The 23,465-nt window shown below is 36.7% G+C and overlaps 1 protein-coding gene across 1 annotated transcript in view; it reads right to left on the reverse strand.

Moving 5' to 3' along the window:
* LOC135213230 (neurogenic locus notch homolog protein 3-like) overlaps nucleotides 1–20,925 on the reverse strand; it is a 99,092-nt gene extending 78,167 nt beyond the window's left edge. The window contains exon 1 of the mRNA XM_064247209.1: nucleotides 20,761–20,925. The gene's annotated coding sequence lies outside the window, so the exon portion shown is untranslated. The remainder of the gene's footprint in view (nucleotides 1–20,760) is intronic.
* Between the last annotated feature and the right edge of the window lie 2,540 nt (nucleotides 20,926–23,465).

Genomic DNA, 23,465 nt, shown 5'->3' on the forward strand with positions numbered 1-23,465 from the left:
TTGTAAACTTGTTTAATTACTGTGGATTAACAGATAAAACTATTTTTGTCTGGCCCAAATCTTTAGTTAATTCTTTGCCGACCTAATTATTAACTGTTTTGATAAATAAATAAATAAATAAAAATAAATAAATAAATAAATAAATAAATAAATAAATAAATAAATAAATAAATAAATAAATAAATAAATAATGCAAAATGTCTGAATCCGAACTCGGCAATTCAGCCCTACATTGTTGTTGAATATTTAGGAACTTTTCCTACAAACAGTCGGCCAGCACACGGGAATTCAAAGGACTGTGGTGTCGATTACGTGCGAACTCCAGGGACTGTCTTAGAATACATTGGAGAAGCAGTTAAAACAGACCAGCCAGTTCGGTATATACCTAACTGATCCTGGAAAGCAATCCTTTCAGTGCTCCAACTAACACGCAGCAAATACACAATGTGAAGTACCGAATGAAAAAGAGAGAGCGGCCTGGTGGTCATTCTAATAACTTTGCTGATCATATTCAGCAAATAGATAATTTAGTGCACTCACATGCCTTCTGTCATAATGTACACCTAACAACAAATTGCAGACATCGAACGTTTTTGCTGTGAAACCTTCTAGGAATGTTCTCGGTACAGAACCTTCAATCTTGGAGAGCCTGTCACAGCAACAGTGTATAAATATCCAGCCGTCGAGCGCATTACTAAAGAACATCCAAACTTCTTTAGTCCAATGTTCCTCCATGGTAATGCCAAATTTAAAGATTATGACATCTTCCTGTCCCACCTGTCCACCCTCTTATCTGAGGCGTTAATAATTAGATGGGATATAAATTAACTAAATATTTGGGCCAGACAAAAATTACGTTTTATCTGTTAACACAGTAATTAAACAAGTTTACAATCATAAAACGAACACATCCAGGGTCGTTTCGGTAAACAGTGAGACCGGGACCATCGCCCCTGACGCAGCTCTCTTCATCTTTGTTTCAGCCTCGGGACGGCGGATTCAAGTCGAGAGAAAATGGTGCACTTATTTTTTCACGACATAAATGTATACATAAACATATATCTATATATACATATATATTATATACATTATATGTATATGTGTACTCGTAATTACATATAAATGAATACGCTCTGCATTATGTCATTCGATGAACCATCATATTCACTCAGGCTAAGTCAATTGTCAAATTATTTTATGGTCATTCTGAAATATATATATATATATATATATATATATATATATATATATATATATATAATATATATTTTGTGTGTGTGTGTGTGTAATCAACTCGCAATTACGCGCGGAACAGAAATAAATTTCTGACACATCAGGATCGAACACAGGTCTTTCAATTGAAAGACCTAGATTCGATCCTGATGCAAGCAAAAAATAAATACATAAATAAATATATATATATATATATATATATATATATATATATATATATATATAATGACGTATATTCTAAAGATCGTATATTCTAAAGATCTATCACTTTTAGTATGTTTTTTGTTGAGAATACAGGACAACCGTGTAGCATTTTGCTTGATTTTGCAAGGGCAAGCGATGACTATAAGTACAAAGATATGCAATTTCAACATCGCTGGTAAACCTGTCTTGCAGTATATTTCTTTCACGATGGTAGAGTTGAACTGCAGGGTAAACTGGTATAATGTGGAGGGTATAAACTCATGAATTCAATAAAAAAAGTGTAGATAACTTGACTATGATATTTCCTTTGTTTTTATCAGAATTGCAGATCATATCAAGTAGTTCCTCCCAACACGTTTACGTTACTATTTTGTCATAATCAATTTGATCTTATGTCCCACATGGTTGGACATTTTTCAGCTTCATCAAAGAAAATGTCGGTGTCGAAGCAATTAGACTATGTGTAAATAAGTGCGTTCCGAACCGCGCGGTTGCAAGGGGAAACTCGGCCCGCGGCGGTTAACATATCCGCAGCTATGTTCTGTCATTGTCTTTGCAAACCGCGCGGACGAAAACGCTAGGGTGCAACCGTCGTGTTAAATGTCGGAACTAACATTCACGCACATTGCGAGCACGGGTACTATTATGCATAAAATACACTATCTGATTAAGCGTAAATCTGAACATACCGAAATGGATTTTGTTACATAAAGGGTCAATGGAAAAGCAAGCTGGTTAAGGCAAACTGGAAGACATACGAGTTAGTAGGAAGGGCGAAAAGGACGCCATAACTGTAATGAAGACGACGAGTGAGTAGGAGAAGAAAGAACTGAGAAGACAATATGAGAAAATGGGTGAACGGTCTGTGTTCAAGACGCAAAGGTTGAAAAAGTAGGGGTCATAGGGACATCACGGAGGTTTGTGGGTACGGGAGAGGATCAAGATGGGACGAGAAAGTAAAAGATCTAGCGAAGGAAACAAGACGAACATTTGAGCTACAGTTGCAGGGCAGAAAAGAGGATCATGTGTAGCATACCACAGGAAAGACAGAGATGTTATGAGGAAAGCCAGAGAGAAAAAGAAGGCAAGTCAAGAAGAAGACAGGAGGGGAAGGTGACCAAGAAGTTGTTCATTCCTGAAAGTAGATGCTCACAGAATTAAAAAGTGGTCTGAATAAAAGATGAAGTGAATGCAATTCTGGGTCAAAGAGACAGTAGTTTGCTTACCTGTTGAATGTGACCTTACCTTACCTTACAGACCTTACAGTTCGTTCGGGTTGCCCCAGGTCCCTCAGTGTGAGGCGCCTCTAATGTCTACCAGAGAGTTGCTAGTACATCTTCCGGTATATTTTGCATCTTCCAATCTTGGATGGTCTGGGATGCAGTTTAGATATTTGTCGAGCTTATTCTTAAACACATCTACGCTCACTCCTGATATATTCCTCAGATGAGCTGGCAACGCATTGAATAGACGCTGCATTATCGATGCTGGTGCGTAGTGGATTAATGTCCTGTGTGCTTTCCTTATTTTTCCTGGTATAGTTTTGGGCACTATTAATCTACCTCTGCTTGCTCTTTCTGATATTTTTAGTTCCATGATATTTTCTGTTATTCCTTTCTATCTGTTTCCATGCCTGAATTATCATGTAGCGTTCTTCTTCTCCTTTCTTGAACTATATAATTTTAAGGATGTAGTCTTTCCCAGTAGTCTAGGTCCTTAACTTCTTCTATTCTAGCTGTAAAGGACCTTTGTACACTCTCTATTTGTGCAATATCCTTTTGATAGTGTGGGTACCATATCATATTGCAATATTCAAGTGGACTACGAACATATGTTTTATAAAGCATAATCATGTGTTCAGCTTTTCTTGTTTTGAAGTGCCGTAACAACATTCCCATTTTTTGCTTTTACATTTTGCCAACAGAATTGCTATTTGATCATTGCATAACATGTTCCTATTCATCATCACACCAAGGTCTTTAACTGCTTCCTTATTTGTGATTGTCTCATTATTAGGTCCCCTATATGCATATAGCTTTCCTTCTCTGTCTCCATAATTTATTGATTCAAATTTATCAGAGTTAAATACCATCCTATTTACCTCTGCCCAATCATATACTTTGTTAAGGTCTCTTTGTAGAGCGTTCCTATCTTCATCACAAGTAATTTCTCTACTTATTCTTGTGTCATCAGCGAAACTACTCACTACCGAATCCTTAACATTACTGTCTATGTCTTCAATCATAATAACAAACAATATTGCAGCTAGCACCGTACCTTGTGGCACACCGGATATTACCTTGGTTTCATCCGATTTCTCATCGTTTGCAATAACTATCTGTTTTCTGTTGTGTAAAAATTCTTTTAACCATCTTCCTACTTTATCTACGATATTGCGTTTTCTAATTTTCTTTGCTAATATATTATGGTCTACTTTGTCAAAAGCTTTTTGCAAAGTCTAGATAAACCACATCTGTTTCATTTCCGCTTTTCATATTTTTGAATATGTTCTCACGGTGGACTAACAGTTGGGTTTGTGTACCTTTTCCGGGTACGAAACCGTGTTGTCCTATATTAAACAAATTATTTTTTATTAAATGTTTCATAATATTTTTCTTCATTACCCTTTCATACACTTTCATAATATGTGATGTTAGACTCACAGGCCTATAATTACTTGCCTCTAGTCTTGATCCACTTTTGAAAGTAGGGGTGATATATGCTAATTTGTGCTCATCATAAATCTTGCCTGTATCTACACTTTGTCTTAATAATATTGCAAGTGGCTTTGCGATAGAATGAACTACTTTCTTTAACAAAATAGCAGGGACTCCATCAGGCCCTGCAGCAGCTCCATTTTTAATTTCATTAATTGCCTGCACAATATCAGCTTCATTAATTTCTATGTCAGCTAAATATTCACTATTTTCTTCCCTTACTTCTATATCATTATCTCCATTATCTATTCTAGGGGTGAATTCTCTCTTATATCGTTCTGCCAGTATGTTGCAAATTTCCTTTTTTTCATTCGTTAATCTCCCTTCAATTCTCAGAGGGCCTATTTCTATTCTTCTTTTATTCATCTTCGTCGCATATGAGTATAATAGTTTTGGGGTTTTGCTTGATATTTAATAGGGTTTTTTCTTCCAAGTCCCGTTTTTCATTTTCTTTTGATTGTATAATCTTTTGTTCTGCATTTTCTATCTTACTTTTTATTTCTATAACTTTCCATGCATTTTTTTTTTTTTGCAAGACCTTTTTTCCACTTTCTGATTTTCTGGAACAACGATCCTTCTGTCTCTTGGTATGCATGAATGATGTTTACTTTTCTTCTTCGGTATATATTTTTCCACTATTTTCTCCAATATATATATATCTCCGTATTTACCCTTATGTCATCACTTACGAAAAATGTTATCCCAATCTTTGTTTAATTCTTCATTAATTTCTGACCATTTTATATTTTTACTGTAGAAGTTGTATTTTCCATATCCTTCCCACTTTTTCATTTCTTGCTTATCTCTATTTTCACTTGCTTTGGAATGAACTGTTAATTCTATGACATTATGGTCTGAAATACTCGCATTATAAACTATTATTTCTTTAACATAATTCATCTCGTTCACAAACTACTAGGTCTAAAGTATTTTCCCTTTCTTGTTGGCAGGTGATTTATTTGTTGAATGTTGTATCTAGTAGCATATCTAATAGCTTTTCAAATTGCCTCTTATCTTCTGCACTACTATTACTCTCTTTTTTATATGTATAAGTACAACCACAATCTCCTATTCGTTCTTTCCATTCTACGAAGGAAAGTTGAAGTCACCAGATAGGAGAATAGTCCAGTCCTTGTGATTTCTACATATATCATCCAATTTTTCAATTATTAAGTCAAACTCTTTAGTATTAGGAGGTCTATATATTACTATGTTCATCAATTTTTTCAGATTCAAATTCTACCGCTATTAGTTCACATTCTGAGTTACTATATTTCTCATATATTTTTCCTTGTTTTTTGTCTTTCCCATATATTGCGGTTCCCCCTTGATTCCTATTTTTTCTATCTGATCTATAAGTTTGGAACCCTTTTATTTGATCATCATTCCCAGTCTCTTGGGAATACCAGGTTTCACTTATATTCATTATATCTATTTTCTTTTCATTTTGGGTTAGTTCTTCTAAGTACTCTATTTTTCTTTTTGAGTTACTCGTAACTAAACCCTGCGCATTCATCACTATGATGGTTTGCGTGTTTTCTCCTTCATTTAATAATGGTAGTAATGAAGGATTTTCCCATGTCTCTTTCCTGTTCTGGTATGTTGTTCTTTTTTTCATTTCCAGAAATTCTGACATTAAAAAATCCAACTTTTCCATAATATTTGATCTTCCTTCATCATAATTATTCATTTTGTGTCTGAATCTGCAATTTTCTCCGTTTCTGCAAATATCCTCTTGCCTAATAAATACAGTTATTATCTCTTGAGTAGAATTTCGGAGCTGATGCTTTGAAATTTTTTGCTGACACCTCTGCATATCTCATTGGTGGTTTGCTTTTCTCTTTTACCTGATATTCTTGATTTCTCTCTTTATTTGTTTCTTTCTTATTTTGGATTTTATTACTTGGTTGGTTATTTATTTGATTATGATTCATGGCTACAGGGTGCATATATTTGCATTTTTTGTCGAACTTACATCCTTTTCCTTCTTTTAGGTTTTTACATATTTTTGGATGCAGATCTCTGCAATCATCCCCATATCCATCTAAGTATGCACATTTACCATATATTTCATAGTTTTGACATATCTTAGGATGTTTGTAGTAACATCTTTCTCCAAATCTGCAATTCCCTCTTTTCAAAAGGTTGCAGATTTTGTCTTTTCTTGTCTATTTTTTTCCTCTTTCCCGTCTTGATTGTAGATCTGGGTAGAGCCTCTTCGGGATTTGCTTTTCTGTTGTCATATCGTAATTTATTTCTTCGTAGGTATGCTGCTTTATTGCCTCATATGTGGTATCAATGAGTATCTCTGCATCCATACTTTTATCTTGTTCTTTGTTTTCCTTATTTTTTTCTGTCATTTCATTTTTGTTTACTTCTCTTCCGTTTTCCTCTTCTTCTTTTCTTCTTCTTCTTCCTCTTCCTCTTCTTCTTCATCCTCAACTATTTGTACATTCAATCTTGATTTAATAACATTGTCTAATCCATGATAGACATGTTGAACAAAAAATAAAATTCTTGTATCTTTTCTCAAATCTTGTATTACCTCAGCACACTGTGGATGGGTCGGAATGTTGCATGCAGCACATTTTCTGATTAGGTTTTGTGGATTGACTATGCTATACCAAACCTTACACAGTTTACATGCTTTTGGCATTCTTTTTCCTAATGCATCAATTAGGATATTCACAAGATTCACCTTATTCATTTTCTTTGTCGGAATATGTTGGTTTATGTATATTTTCTTTATGAGTCTCTTGACCACTTGGATTTTATTTGGAACTTCTTCAATTATTTTCAAGATGTTTTCATTAGATTTGTTCCAGTTTGAAGGATTATATCCTTCTAATATATCTATGAATGCTTTTGTATCTTTTTGGTTAGGACTGTTGCTGATTTCATAGATGAGAAATGCCAGTTCCCTTCCTGCTACCTCATCGTATTGCGAATCTGCTAAACACGCCAAATTACGCCACCTCTTCCCGCAGTTGGAATTTACTGCCATCTTGTTCTGATTTATAGTATTACACTTGATAAACTAACTTAGAAGACGCTTTATCCTACTATTTTCACACTAATCTTATCACCGATAGTTCACGAACACTTCTAGATATTTCTCAAATTCTAGTCGTATGTTAAACTTGTGATATCTGTTGATTAATCTGACTTCACGCGGGTACGTCTCACCAAGCAAGATGGCTACTACGAGAGAGAAGACTGAGTGATGCAAGAGTGGAAGGGGTTATCTTACGGCTGAGAATGTTGGTTGAGGTCAAAAGGAGGGAGAAGGTGAAGACCAGAGAGAAAGCGTGAAATGGCTGGATTACGAGTGAGAGAAATGCAACTGCAGTACTACAGTCCTAATGATGGTGTGATAGTAGAGTGGCTGACCTGGGAGTGTCAGATATATCTGGATGTGGGTGAGGTTCCACAGGAAGAGGTGAGAGGAATAATTGTTATCTTGTATTAAGGCAAAGATGAAAGGGAAAGCAATAAATATGATAGTAACGCAACGTCACCCAGAATAGAAGGGAAGGCTTATGATATGATTCTGATTAAGGAAGTAAAACAGATGACGGAATTTCGATGGAGAAATTGGTTTTAGACAAGAAAGAGGGTGAATGGATCAAGCGCTTGTTGTGTGTGATATACAGTGGACTTTCAAAAAGCCTTAGTTAAGACTGAATCACTGGTCAAGCGGGAGGTTCTGGGAATGTCTGGTGCTCCGGTGGGTGTGACCCCGGTGTGTGTTATGCCCCCATGGCTTTATGTCTTCGTGGATGGAGTGATGGGAGAAGTCAGAACACAGATAATAGTAGTCGAGATTTGGGAGTCAAGCTATTGGCTATGAAAATTGGTCGTGAATGGAATGCGACTGTAATACTTGCAGGTGATACAAAGCAGTCTGGACAGAGTGAGGAGAAACCTCAGCAACTATTAAAATATTTTGAAAATGTTCAGAAGAGGAGAAAGACAGGCGCACAAGTGAGTGAAAGTAAGGTTACGGGGGCTAAACGGAAATCAAGGAGACGATGTCTTAGTCTAGGTCCTGGTCATAGTGATCGGCGTGGTGTTCGACACACTGCTGATGATGCTGCTGCTCACCACCCTTCTGCGGCCTCTTCGAAGCCGTTAATACTATAACTGTTTTTTTTCATCTGTCCATCCGCCTGTGGTGGTCGCGCATGGTAACACTGGGTCCCGGGCTTTAAATACTTACGCTATGTGTAAGTATTAGGTAAATAAAAGGATATCTTGGTGTACATTTGCAATTGAAAAGTGTTTTAATAATTTACTGTATGCGAATTACACCGTTAATATTCGAAATAGGATATTATTTAAAGCCGGGGACGCAGTGTTACCATGCGCGACCACCATAGGCGGATGGACAGATGAGAAAAAAAAAAAAAAAAAAACAGGTGGGGAACTCGGCTCCACTGCAGATGGAGCGAGCAGAGGAAGTGACCGAAACGGATTTCGGGAGCTGTCTGCGCCAAGAGAACTATAGCTATTCGTTTCGCGAGCAACCGTAAACCGTAAGATGGCGGCAGTCGCTAGGGTCACTGGTATGTCAAGGTCATACCCTGCTGGTTGACCTGTTACGAGAAAGAATTCGACCAGATGTAGGATTATGGCTGCGAAACAGGCTATGGTTATTTATGATGATGACAAATAGCAAGGTGAAGGATGGAAATGGAAACAAAATACCTAATGATGGTAGGTAACACTGTGAAACAAAGACGTACAGTGGTGCTCAAATCTCATGCGACATGATTCTTTTTGGATCGTCCATATTCTCAGACTCAACGTGACGTTGTCAAGTAGTGTTAAACTTTTTTTTCTAATGTCATACATGTCGACAAGTTTGCGTATTCACAGCTAGCCCTATTTTCCTTATAAATATGATCCCTTTTATTCATTGGTATGATTCGTAATCTGTGTGATTTGGACTGATTTTTTAAAAAGTTTTTTAGTTCAAAGTGCGGTGTGATAAGGTTAGTGGTGCCATCAATGAAAGCACACTTAATATGCTCCTCGGGCTGGTCAACATAACTACGTCTGCAGCACTGTAACAGTAGACCTAATGAGCTCAACAGTCATGACAGCATTTTCAAAGTAGGAATTCGAATTACAACCAGTTTTCTTTGAACGTTGAGTATGCTGTGTTTAAGCTGTTAGAATATTAAACTTTTATTTATGATGCATTGGTAATGTTGATTATACGCTTGGGTGCAGTCACTTGTTTTTACCCATAATTCTTGTGTTATGATATACGTAAATACTCTGTACTGCTGTATCTCCCACATTCTCCATTAAAGTGACTCATTTATGTAGTTATCGCTTTTAATTTAATCCACCATCATGTCCTCTGCGGTCACAGGTTATGGGCCCAGCTCAAGCAAGAGGAAGTTGTATTTTGATGGTGATGAGGAGAAATATGAAATGTGGGAGATAAAATTTCTAGCCCATCTGAGACTTCGAAAACTAATCCTAGACGAAAGTGAAGATTGAACTTCAGCGGAATTCATTGCTAAAATGTTGACATTTTTGCCGAGATCGTTCAAGTTCTAGATGATAAGAGCCTCCAATTAATAATGAGAGATGCAGTCAACGATGGAAGAAAGGCATTAGAGATTCTACGGGACCATTACCAAGGTACTGGGAAACCAAGAATCATCTCCCTCTACACGGAGCTGACGTCACTGAAAATGAGAGGGAAAGAATGTGTGACGGATTATTTTCTTCCAGCGGAGCAGCCTCTACTTCGTAAAGTCAGCTGGTGAGACGATCAGCGACAGCCTTCTTATTGCTATGGTGTTGAAGGGTCTTCCAGAGGAATTTACTCCATTTAATACTGTTGTTATGCAGAAGGATAGTGAGCCTACGTTTCTGGAATTCAAGTCTCTGCTACGGAGTTATGAAGAAAGCCTGAGGAGTCGAGAGGCACATAGGTCTAATGTGAGGAGTGAGAACGTCCTTACGGTGAATTATAAGAATCCTGATTTTCAGTGTGGTGGGTCTGCCAGTGGCTCATCAGTAAGATGTTATTCATGTGGTAAGCCTGGACATAAGTCTTTCGAGTGTAAGTTGAAGAAAGACAGAGGTAAGTGGTGCAAAGAATGCAAAACCATTACACGCAATTTTGATGAATGTAGAAAGGCTAATAGGAAAGGCTATACTAGATTTTCTAGTGCAACTGTGAATGTTTGTAAGCCTAGATCCACTAATAATTATAATGATGAAGAATGTTGTTTCAAAATAAGTTGCTCTGTTGATAACATATCTACAGATGTATGTAATGCTCTTGTTGATTGTGGTGCTACTACCCACATCATTACTGATAAATCCAAGTTTAAGTGTTTTGATGAAGACTTTGATGAATCAAAACATATGGTTGAACTTGCAGATGGTGCAAGATGCAAGAATATTGTTAAAGGTAAAGGAAAAGCTAAAATTGTACTTTTTGAAACAAATGGTATAAAACAAAATGTTCTTGATAATGCCTTGTATATTCCTACTTTTAAGCAGAATATATTTTCTGTACAATCAGCTGTTAGTAAAGGAGCTACAGTAAGCTTTAATCCTAATCATTCTGAGTTGATAAGCCCAAATGGTGTGTCTTTTGAAATAAATAAGAAAGGTAAGCTGTATTATCTAAATAATGTAAGCTCATGTAAATCTCGTTCACTAGAGGAGTGGCATAAGGTTTTGGGACACTGCAATGTTAAAGACATTTTGAAGTTAGAAGATAAAGCTGAAGGTATGAAAATTAGTGACAAAAGTAATTTTGATTGCATAACTTGTCATGAAGGTAAAATGCATTTATCTAGGAACAGATTACCAGATGAGAGAGCAAAGAGTAAAATGGAATTTGTACATTGTGATCTTGCTGGATCAATGAGTATCGAATCAAGGGAAAAATATAAATATTGTATTGTTTTTGTAGATGATTATTCAGGATCTGTTTTTGTTTATTTCTTGAAACAGAAAACTGATGCACTTAATGCTACTAAGAAATTCCTTGTTGATACTAGTTCTTATGGTGTTGTTAAAAGATTAAGGTGTGATAATGGAGGAGAATTTACTTCTTCAGAATTTAAAGAATTTCTCGTAAGTAATAAGATTAAACAAGAATTTTCTTCACCAAATTCACCACACCAAAATGGTACTGCTGAGAGAATGTGGCGTACATTGTTTGAAATGGCTAGATGTCTCTTAATTGAAGCAAAGCTACCAAAATTCATGTGGAATTATGCTGTTAGGGCAGCTGCTTATATAAGGAATAGATGCTACAATTCTAGACTAGATAAAACCCCATATGAAGTGTTAATGTCTAAGAAGCCTAAACTTGAAAATATGCATATTTTTGGTTCCCTGTGTTATGCTTATGTAGAAAAGAAAGCTAAGCTTGACCCAAGATGTGAAAAAGGAATATTTGTTGGCTATGATTCATACAGTCCTGCTTATCTTGTATATTATCCAGGAACTGACAGTTTGAGAAAGGTTAGGTTAGTACATTTTACTGATAAAATTCATTTTGATAAATCCCAATGTCTAAAGGAAGATGGTGAATCAGAAGATAGTGAATCGGATTCTGATAATGAGAATGTCATTTGCAATGAAAAGAAAACAACTGTTAATGATAATCAAAGTGATCCTGTTTCTAAACCTATCCTTGTTGAAGATGAGCATAGTGAAATTAATGGAGATTTGACTGAAACTGAAAGGGAAGGTGAGTCCGTTATCCAAGTAGGGAGCGAACTGCTCCAAAATATCTTGAAGAATGTGTTGATCCTGATAATGTTGATTTACTGGGCTATTCTGTTCATTATTGTTGTAAAGTAACTGAAATTCCTGAAAGCTATAGAGCGGCATTAAATTCACATGTGGCTCACAAATGGAAAGCTGCAATGGATGATGAAATTCAATCTTTAAGAGATAACAATACTTATGAATTGTGTAGTTTACCAAACAACCGTTGTATTGTAGGTGGACGATGGGTATATGCCATTAAAGAAGGGATAAATGGTGAAGAGCAATATAAAGCTCGCTATGTTGCAAAAGGGTATTCTCAAATTGAAGGTGTTGATTATACTGATACTTTTTCTCCTACTGTGCGTATGACCTCAATTAGAATGCTTATGCAATTGGCAGTACAACATGATTTAATTGTGCATTGTATGGATTCTAAAACTGCCTATCTTAATTCTGATATTGATTGTGAAATATTTGTTCAACAGCCTGAAGGTTACAATGAAACAGGTAGTAATAATGAACAATTGGTTTGGAAACTGAATAAATCTCTGTATGGTTTAAAGCAATCAGGCAGAAATTGGAATAATATGGTCCATGATTTCTTAATTCAAAATCATTTTGAGCAGTCATTAAGTGATCATTGTGTGTATGTCAATAAAAGACAATTTTCATGTAATTATTTTGGTTTGGGTTGATGATATGATCATTGCCAGTAGTAATGAGAAAGCTCTGTTTGACACTAAACGTGTATTATGTCATAGATTTGAGATGATAGATTTAGGGAAACTTTCATGGTTTTTGGGTATTGAGTTTGTTTTTGATGGAGATTGTATAAAAATGAACCAGAGTAAGTTCATTGAGAAAGTTTTGAGGAAGTTCAAAATGGATGAATGCAACCCAAAGTCAATTCCGTGTGATCTAAGTGTTAATAAGTGTACTTTTGAGGAAAGTCCTGAACTAGTTGATAGTACTCTTTACAGAAACATTGTTGGAAGCTTGATATATATCATGACTTGTACTAGGCCTGATTTAAGTTTTGTTGTTGTGTCTAAACTTTCACAGTATATGGCTAGGCCAACTCAAAGTCATTTGGCTATGTGTAAATATGTTCTAAAATTTCTTAAAGGTACTAAACAACATTGCCTTGTTTTTAAGAAGTCTTATGATACTATTGAGATTTCTGGTTACTGCGACTCAGACTGGGGTAGTTCTGAAGATCGTAAAAGTATTTCAGGTTATTGTTACCAAATGAATGCTGATAGTGCTCTTATTTCTTGGAAGAGTAAGAAACAAAGCAATGTAGCTTTAAGTTCTTGTGAAGCTGAGTATGTTTCATTGACTTTTGCTATCCAAGAAGCAAAATTTTTGCAGCTGTTGTTAACTGATATGACTAATGTTAAAGTCAAACCCATCATATTATTTGTTGATAACCAAGGGGCAATTAAACTTGCTAAGAACCCTGTTTACCATCAAAGGTCTAAACATATAGACATACGCTATCATTTTATCCGCAATGAAGTTATGAATGGAAATGTTGATTTAGTGTATGTCCCCTCAAGTGAAAATAAAGCCGATATGTTTACAAAACCAGTAACTAAAACAAAGTTGATTTATTTAAATTTGTGTCATTAATGGTTTTGTAACAATGACCTTTGATAGATATGTATTTTTTGTTTTTGATTACCTTGATGTACTATATATTTGTAAAGTAGTGTAACCGAAGGTACTCTGTACTGCTGTATCTCCCACATTCTCCATTAAAGTGACTCATTTATGTAGTGATCGCTTTTAATTTAATCCACCATCATGTCCTCTGCGGTCACATAAGCTGCCTGTATGTTGCAAAATGTTTCATAGGCCTAAAGAAATAATCTAAGCCTTCTGAGATGTACTCTGTTACTAATGAATTTATTTGTAGAGACTACCTGTTCTTTGAGGAATACGATAGGAATATGAATTACAACCAGTTTTCTTTGAATGTTGAAGTTTTAGGCTGTGTTTAAGCTGCCTGTATGTTGCAAAATAATTTATAGGCCTAAAAAAATATTCTAATCCTTCTGAAATGTAATCTGTTATTAATGTTTTTATATGTAAAGATTACCTGTTCTTTGAGGAATAAAAGATGATGATGATTTTGATTATATGGAGAAGATGGCTATTAATCGTATGGAACACTTGTTTTTCAACTGGCTTAAAATAGTATTTTCTTAAGTCCTTCTGCTCGCTTTTGGTGTATAATTTATTCTTTCGTAAGGTAACTTGAAGTGCAAGAATGTATAGATAACCTCATTTCCTTTCTCTGGGCAGAAATTGTTAATAGAGAGATGTGACTGTAAGAAATCTGACTCATAGGCCTAGGAACAATATCTTGGGTTTGACAAAAGAATAATGCATGTGCGAATATTTGCTATATGCCATCATTTTTGTAATATTTAAGAATTATAAAAAATAATTATGTATAAAAATCCAACTATTCCTCTAACACATATAAAGTGTTTTCAACATAATTTCATTGTCGCTACTCAGTGTAGACCTACATACTTATGTTACACCGGGTGGTTGTTGTTGCACCGACACTAATGATATGTCACACACGCTCCCCTCACGTTGATAACGGTGGGCGCATTCTACTTTTGCATATACATATTCACATTTTTTTTCAGCATTAAGGTGTAAAAGCAATCAAACAGGACTATTTCAAATTTTATGCTTGCTTTGTAAGTATTATTCATGTACTACAGTTTTTTTTAGTTTTTTTTTTCTTATTTATTCAACATTTGAACTGGTGCTTGATGACGACTTCATTTTGGTCAAATGCTTCACCTATGTGTGAACGCAAGTTTTGAAAATGTTTCGAAAGTTTTTTTTTTTATGAAATTTGGCTACACGTGACATTTTCTTACAGTTTTGAAATATATGACAGATTTCACTCTTATGAAAAATAATCCTTACTATATGCAATAATCGTGTTTCCGCATTGAAATAATAGATAAATATCGAGCATGCTAGGTTGCCAGTTAGTGAATTTCGAACGAAATCCTATTGAGTCATGTCGCATGAGATTTGAGCATCACAGTACAATAAATATGGTTTGTTTGTATGGTGTTTTTACGTTGCATGGAACCAGTGGTTATTCAGCAACGGGACCAACGGCTTTACGTGACTTCCGATCCACGTCGAGAGTGAACTTCTATCACCAGAAATACACATCTCTCACTCCTCAATGGAATGGCCGAGAATCGAACCCGCGACCACCGAGGTGAGAAGCAAACACCAAACCAACCACGCCACTGAGGTGCTCAATAAATATGGTGAAGATTTGTCAGTTCGAGGAACTGAAGCCTCCTCGACAACAGTCATAAAATTAGGAAAAACAGATCTGGAGGATTAAGTGGCCCCGTTCTTTATGACTGTTATTGAAAATGGCCCAGTTTGTCACACTGAGGAACAGAGCAAATGAGCCAGAGTGGAGACGAATAGTAAACGAGGCAGAGTAGGAGATGGTCAGGGTAGACTCTAACTGTCGAGGTCAGTGACCAAGCTTAGGGTAACAGACGATTAAAGGATTCAGCTTCCAAAATAAATATTAAAAAGTCAGCGCAAGAAATGAATAAGGAAGACATAAGAAGAAGACCCACAAGTCATGAATAGTGGCACCGACATAATATCAGTCTTAGACACAAAATCACCCAAAAGAAGGACAAAGGTCAGACCTCAAAACAGAATCTCGTGAGAGAAAGTCGACAGGAAAATGAGGAAACAAGTCCAAGAACACTTATTCTCAGGCTGACTCCCTTCCCTTCGCTTTCCGTAAGTCCGTCTGTCTGTCCAAAGTTGTGTCTGTCTACCCGTCTTTTTGCTCTGCGTCTTCCGTGTGAGCCATAAATGACGTTTCCATCCATAATTAGCGATCCTTGCGACACTTGTGCAAACAAATTACCCGAAGCCTCTCCCCCAACTGCACCGTCTGTTTGTACAGGCCTTCAAGACCAGTTTAGATCGACTGCGTTTATGAAAGATCTAAAAACGTGAAATAAAAAACAGGGCATATTAATACTCCTTCCGCAAATACGCTCAAACAAATGCAAACACACACACTCACCTACGCCCCCTCTCACACACGTGTTTGTGTGTCACAGTGTCGGGAAGAACATTTTACTATAAAACTGGAAACGTTGTCGTACAATATACAACGTTTATGGTGAAGCAAGATAAAATAAAGCGGAGAAAAGTCGCGAGCATCGAAACAAAAGGAGGCAATGCACATTTTACATTTTAAACCAACGTCCGAACCGCGTCCTGCCTGGCAAAGTACTAAAGCTGAAACATAAACGATGCGAAAGATGAAGGAACAAAAGGAATGAAAGTAGAAACAAAATAGATCCGTTCCGAGTTAGCAGTCAACACTCACTCGGGTGATTGTTTGATTGCATGGTGATTTTACGTTGCATGGAACCAGTATGGTTATTCAGCAACGGGACCAACGGCTTTACGTGACTTCCGAACCACGTCGAGAGTGAACATCTGTCACCATAAATACACATCTCTAACCCATCGGTAGAATGCCCGAGAATCGAATTCGAGGCCGAGGTGACAACAGGCATATAAGTATAAATGTACAATGTGTCTCACAGGTCGTGCTCTCCTCTTTGTGTCTATATATATATATCTATATATATATATATATATATATATTATATATATATGTGTGTGTGTGTGTGTGTGTGTTGTCAAAACCCAACCAATTCCACTAATTCTGAAGAACTTTCATAACTCCGAGATGGAACCAGTGTCTTTTCATTTGATAATTTCCACAATAGATGGTTATACGTCAGTTAACCTAATCTGATAGTAACCTTTCAATAAGTCTATCTGAGTCAAATAATTTGCATTGCTAACAGAGTCTATTATATCCATGTATTCTGGTAAAGAAACCTAACAATACTTATCGTTTGTGTACTGACTACAGGAAACTCAATTTAAAGACCGTAAAAGATGCTCATCCTTTGCCCAGAATTTGACTCGGATAGACTTATTGAAAGGTTACTATCAGATTAGGTTAACTCAAAGGGCTAAAGAAACTTCAGCTTTTATCACCCCTTTTGGTCTTTATGAACATCTTGTTTTACCCTTTGGCCTTTCGAATACACCAGCAACCTTTCAGAGAACCATGCAAGAGGTCATCAGGGGTCTTCCAAAGGTGTACGTGTATCTTGATGACATTGTTGCAGCAACGGACACTTTGGAAGAACATCTACAAAGACTAGCTTTACTTTTCGAGAGACTGAAGGAGGCCAACTTGACAATCAATCTTGCTAAAAGCTCTTTTGGAAAAGGTCAGGTGATGTACCTTGGTCATGTTATAGGCACTATAATTCCAAAGGATGTAAACATGAGTGCCATTAAAGAATATGTAGTGCCAGGGAACAGAAAAGAGCTTGAAACATTCTTGGGCATGGTTTCTTATTATTCAAGGTTTTGCCCAAACTTCTCCGTTATCACGGCCCCACTTTTTGCTCTTACTTCGACTAAAGTGCCTTTTCAATGGACTGAGAAACATGAGAGGGCCTTTGAACAATTGAAACTATATATGATCTCTAAGCCACTTCTGCAAGCTCCTGACTTCACAAAACCTTTTTTCCTTCAGGTTGATGCAAGCTACATGAGCTTTGGAGGAGCATTATTACAGGAATTATTCAGTGAGGTTACAATCTCACTGCCTCTGCTGGAGCGGCTGTTACCGATTGCTTACCATTCAGGGCTCTTCAAAGGCGCACAGCTCCGATGGGCAACTGTGGAGAAAGAACTATATAGCATTGTAGATTCGGTGCTGTACTTTCGTCTCTACTTGGAAGGCATTGAGAAAGTAGTAGTTAATCAGATCACATGCTTCTCAGTTTCCTGCATCGAGCGAAGTTCAACAACCGAAAGCTACTAAGGTGGTCGTACATACTTTCGTCCTTCAATATTGAAGTTCGAAAGATTCCAGGATCGAACAATAATGTTGCCGATGCACTGTCACGCCTACCTCCACTTCCAGCTACATCAGTCATTCAAGAGCCGTCAACTTCTAAATAAACTTGATTTGTTTGTACTCTTTGCTACTTATTTTGTCATCGCAGTTTTATGTATACTCATATGTACTTATCTTTAAACTCGGTTTTATAATTCCTTGTTCAGCTCTGAGATTTAGGATTTGTATATTTTCTTTTTCACGTAATTTCACTCTCAAAAGGGGAGGAATATGTCAAAAACCAACCAATTTCATTTACGGTAAAAGTTTATGTATATTACCAACTCTGAACGCCATCTGTTGGTAATAGTGAAATTACTTTACTTCTAACGCCATCTCTTGGTAACGGTGCTTTTACTTCGGTTTCAATTCTGTTTTTTCATCCTTGGAAAAACTTACGTCGGAGTTGTTACGGCTTATTTTGGTTGATTTCATTATCCAGTGGTGGTGGCAATACATATTTATTCTGATCTGGTGATAATGGCTTTTGTGTATATTTAAAGTGGTGAAAATAGATTGTTAAGCCTTTCTTATTATTTTATTCCACTGTATAACCATCTATTGTGGAAATTATCAATTGAAAAGACTCTGGTTCCATCTCGGACTTATGAAAGTTCTTCAGAATGAGTGGAATTCGTTATAATGTGTATATATATATATATATATATTATATATATATATATATATATATATATATATATGGTGTGTGGGTGTGTGTGTGTGAATATTACAAAATACAATACACACACACACACACATATATATATATATAATATATATATATATATATATATTACAGCGTGTGTGTGTGTAAGATAGACTAATAGATAGACTGACGTGTGTGTATGCCCATAATACTGAGTTTGATGTTTTTCATGTTCAGAAAGGCTTGAATGAAGCGTCCATGGGTATGACTTCAGTGCCTCAATCATCGGCAGACGCATATATTGCGACTTCATTGTCGTCGGGGCAGCAGAGGCTACCTACTGAAATTCATCTGTCCCGACATTTTCGTTCACTTTCAACAGAGAGACCCCAATATACAAGGAATTAGGGGAACAAATTTGTGAAGAAATCTGGCACCTCAACACACAGATTACACACACACACACACATACACACACACACATATATTATATATATATATATATATATATATATATATATGATCACATGAAGATTAGCGACCCCTAATACCTCTCCTGAAGAAAAGCGACCCCTGCTTGTTGGTGTCTCCAATCTTCAGGTGACCCACTTTAGCTCATAATATTATAGAAAAAAGGAGAAAAAAATATAGATCTATATTCATTTAAAACTACTTTATTAACATTTGTTAAAACACAAATTTAGACAAACAATCAATAGTTAATTAAAAGCATATTGTCTTGCAATTTCAGTACAAAAATAATCAAACCTACTGTAACCCCTGTGGCTAGCGCGCGCAGCGCAACATTACCTCTTGCCAGAACATACCGAGCTTGCCAAGAATCTTTAAATATGCGGATAAGGCGCGAAGCGCCGTTTCGCCACATCCTTACTCTAACCCCTGTTAATTCCTCACCATACGAAAAGCGACCCCAATATTTTCCACCTGAAGAAGAGCGACCCCAGCGTGTGTTGGGGTCCCTTTTCTTCAGGGGATCCTATATAGATATATATATATATATATATATATATATATATATATATATATATATATATATACTTGTATATAATGTGAGTGTCTGTGTGTATGGTTTTAAATATAACCTTGTTTTAGAGGAATCGTTAATCGGTTACTGGAGTTTGAACCAGTAGCTAGGGATCTTTTGTTAGACTTTGGGAAGGAAAGGACAACTTTGTCTCTTTGGTGATTGGAAGCAAAGGGGATTTTCTCATTCCAACGGAACTCTTCAGCGGCCTCATTTTCTCCCCAATGATTTTTCTTTCTAATTACTTGTGCAACAAGCTTGTGTACTTACGGTAATTGGACAGATACATGGCATCAAATTCGGTCTGCTAACTACTGAGCTCGCACCATTGAAAAGGACGTTTAAGCAACAATCATCCGATCCTAAGGACGTTCGTACCGCATCTATGAACGTCCTAACCCAAGTAACCTCTCTGGACGCACATATATAATATATATGAATATGTATATATATATATATATATATATATATATATATATATATATATATATATATATATGTGTGTGTATGTGAATATATAGACTGGATTATTTTATTTCCCTTTTCATCAATCTTTGCTGTTTCTGGTATTTTGATAATTACGTGATTGGGCACACACATGCATATTGTGTGTAGATATATATATATATATATATATATATATATATATATATATATATATATACACGTGTATATGTGCGTATACATAACTAGTTTTCCGACTGTAGGCCGTATCCTGCTGGAGAGGGTGGCTGGAGGTGCTAACCTCCCAGCTAGCATTTTTGGGGGGAGCAGTTGCCTCTGTCTCAAATCCGCCTAACGCCCCTGATTGGCGTGTAACTAAAAAGTGCTAAATTCATTGATAGAAAAGCCGAGACAAAAAAATGTTTAAAGGAACGTGTCCGAAGTCCACTGTTCTCGTTGGAATTCTAACAGGTTTTCTGGTTACTAAACACCGCCTTTTGACCATCGGATTAAAAGTTAACCAAAATATTCTTTGGTGTCAGAAAACTCACCAAGAGTAACAACCACAATAATAATATCAATAATAATTATCATTATTATATTCCTGATACAGTGAACACATTTAAAGACATGGAATATCGTAGCATTTAGCAACATGCAGTCAAGTCATGAAAAAGCGATAAAGCAAAATAAGTGCACCTACCTGTCAATACACGAGCTTTCAATAATAAACCAAAGAGCCTAAAAATGAGATGTTATTAAACGAGTCAGCTTTACTAATGCACAAACTTCACTTGAACTTTGTGATAAAACCACGAGAAGAGAGAGTAACACTGGCTGGTGATCTGAACTTCTGTACTTTCAGCGCACGACTGAAGCCTCGTTCCCCAATGGACTCTCGGGGCAGGCCGATACGGAAGTGTTGCCAGACAAAACTGGAGGGAGAAGTGCCGAAGCTCACGGGTGAAAACTTCCAACGGGCATGGCAACATTGCAGAGGCAATTGTCTCCGGCCGTTCAGACGCAAAGTCTACACAAACCTTATTATTAGAACACATGTGGGCAAAACAACTCACACATATGTGTCGAGAAGTGGAGTGACTCACCAAATAATTCATGTGGCCCGGATATGCGTGCGCACCTGCACGCCTGCGATTACGTGTATGAATCGAGTGGGTGAAAACGCAGATCAGTGTAAGTTCTACGGAGAGTAATCTCCCTCAAAATCCGGAACATGACTGATGCAGGAATAAATAGCCACCTCACAAGCAGCAAGATTCACCCCCAAGCCCTTGCTGACACAAGGTCAGGGGGCAAATTATATATATATATATATATATATATATATATATATATATATATATATATATATATATATATATGCAGTGGAACTGCGATGCCAATAATTTAAGTGAAGCAAGATGCGATAAAGAAAACATGCAATGTTACATCGACTATTTTTCAATAGTTCCATATATTATTTAGCTGAATTCAAATATTTCTGGAAAGAACAGTGCAGTTATATACTGAATACAAATATTATACAATACATAATGATACCTTTAATTTACTTAAACTGGAAGGATATATTGTACAATGGAAGTAAAACAAAGTGATGTAGGTATACTCGTATATAAATTTTCTCCAGGATTTCATGGGTGGGGGTTGGGGGTGGGGGGGGGGAATGCAAGGGGCCCCTCTTGCCCCTATGTGCGGGCGCCCATGGCGAGTGTTCAGCTTAGTTTAACTTTGTGCGTTCTGCAGTGCTGAAGTAAGCTTACAAGGTCCTCATGTAGCCTAGTACCTGGAAATCGCATCCAAGGATGGAGCTCTGCCAGGGTCGTTCCATAATTACTGCTGGGAACAGCATTGGTAAAACCATCCATCAGGACCCTTTGGGGGAAAGCTATAAACACACACACATACACACACACACACACACACACACACATATATATATATATATATTATATAATATATATATAAATATATATATATAATATATATATAGATATATATATATAGATATATATATATATATATATATATATATATATATATATATTATCCATATAAAACTTGTGTGCGCATGTGTGCTGAGGCTACTGGATTTGAATGAAAAAAAATTTACATATCAATTAATGATCTGCGCGCTCATTAACCTGAGAGTATGTCAATGAGGAAATAGCGTGATCGATAATAATTGTTTTTTTTTTTATGTTGGTGTTTCTTTTATATCTGTTCTTCACAGAATATCCATTCATAAATTTTGTATCAATCGAAAACATAGATTGACGATATGTGAAGAGGTCTAACTGTAATGTAAAAGAAATCTCCCTTTTATCTAGAAGAAAAATGTTAAAATCTTGGGAGTCCTACATAACCACTTTGAATTAAAAGGAATTTCTTGAAAGAACCAATGAAGGGATTTTACAACTTTACCTGTGAGCGCCTCAGTGGCGTGGTTGGTTTGGTGTTTGCATCTCACCTCGGTGGTCGCGGGTTCGATTCTCGGCCATTCCACTGAGGAGTGAGAGATGTGTATTTCTGGTGATAGAAGTTCACTCTCGACGTGGTTCGGAAGTCACGTAAAGCCGTTGGTCCCGTTGCTGAATAACCACTGGTTCCATGCAACGTAAAAACACCATAGAAACAAACAAACAACTTTACCTTTAAACCAGAAACAAGTAGTCAACCTCAGAACACAAACACAACTTCTGTTGTGAGTTTATTTTAGTTGGCGGTGCTGTAATCTGCAACATTCATTTGCTTTTTTGTCTACGGGGTCCACATTGTAAAACCCTTTGTATCCGTGTGTTTCATCGTTACGCCTTAATCCTTGGAAACTTAACATGTAATTGGTCAATTAGCCCCATATTATCACAGGCTATGGGCCCAGGAGCTAATTGAGAAGACCAGATGCTGATTTCGACAAGAGATTGAAGGTAAGTAGTACTATTGGACTCCGTGATTCAAGATGGATGAACCCGGCTCGGGACCATGCGGCTTTGGAGTCACGAAGTTGAAAGGGAGAATAGACTACAAGAATTGGTGTTTCTCCATGACTGATTATTTAAGAAGACAGGGACTGTGGTCGACTGTGCAAGGGACCTATACGGCAGATGCGAAGAACGAGCTCTTGCCGACATATGCCTCCTGGTATACCCTCAATGTTATCAGGACGTGAACACTGCAAAAACAGCTAAAGAGGCATGGGGAGCTCTGAAGAAGAAGTTTGAAACCAAAGGCCATTGGCTGTACGTATATCTGGTTCGATCCATGAGCCAGGCAAGGTTTCGGGACTTCAATGATATGGAAGCTTATATTGCACACATCACGTCTCTGGGGCAAAAAATGAAAAGCCTGGGAGAAGTTAAAGACAAGTACCTGATAGCCATGATATTCGGA

Source organism: Macrobrachium nipponense, chromosome 42 (assembly GCF_015104395.2).
Source record: "Macrobrachium nipponense isolate FS-2020 chromosome 42, ASM1510439v2, whole genome shotgun sequence".
Classification (NCBI taxonomy): Eukaryota; Metazoa; Arthropoda; class Malacostraca; order Decapoda; family Palaemonidae; genus Macrobrachium; species Macrobrachium nipponense.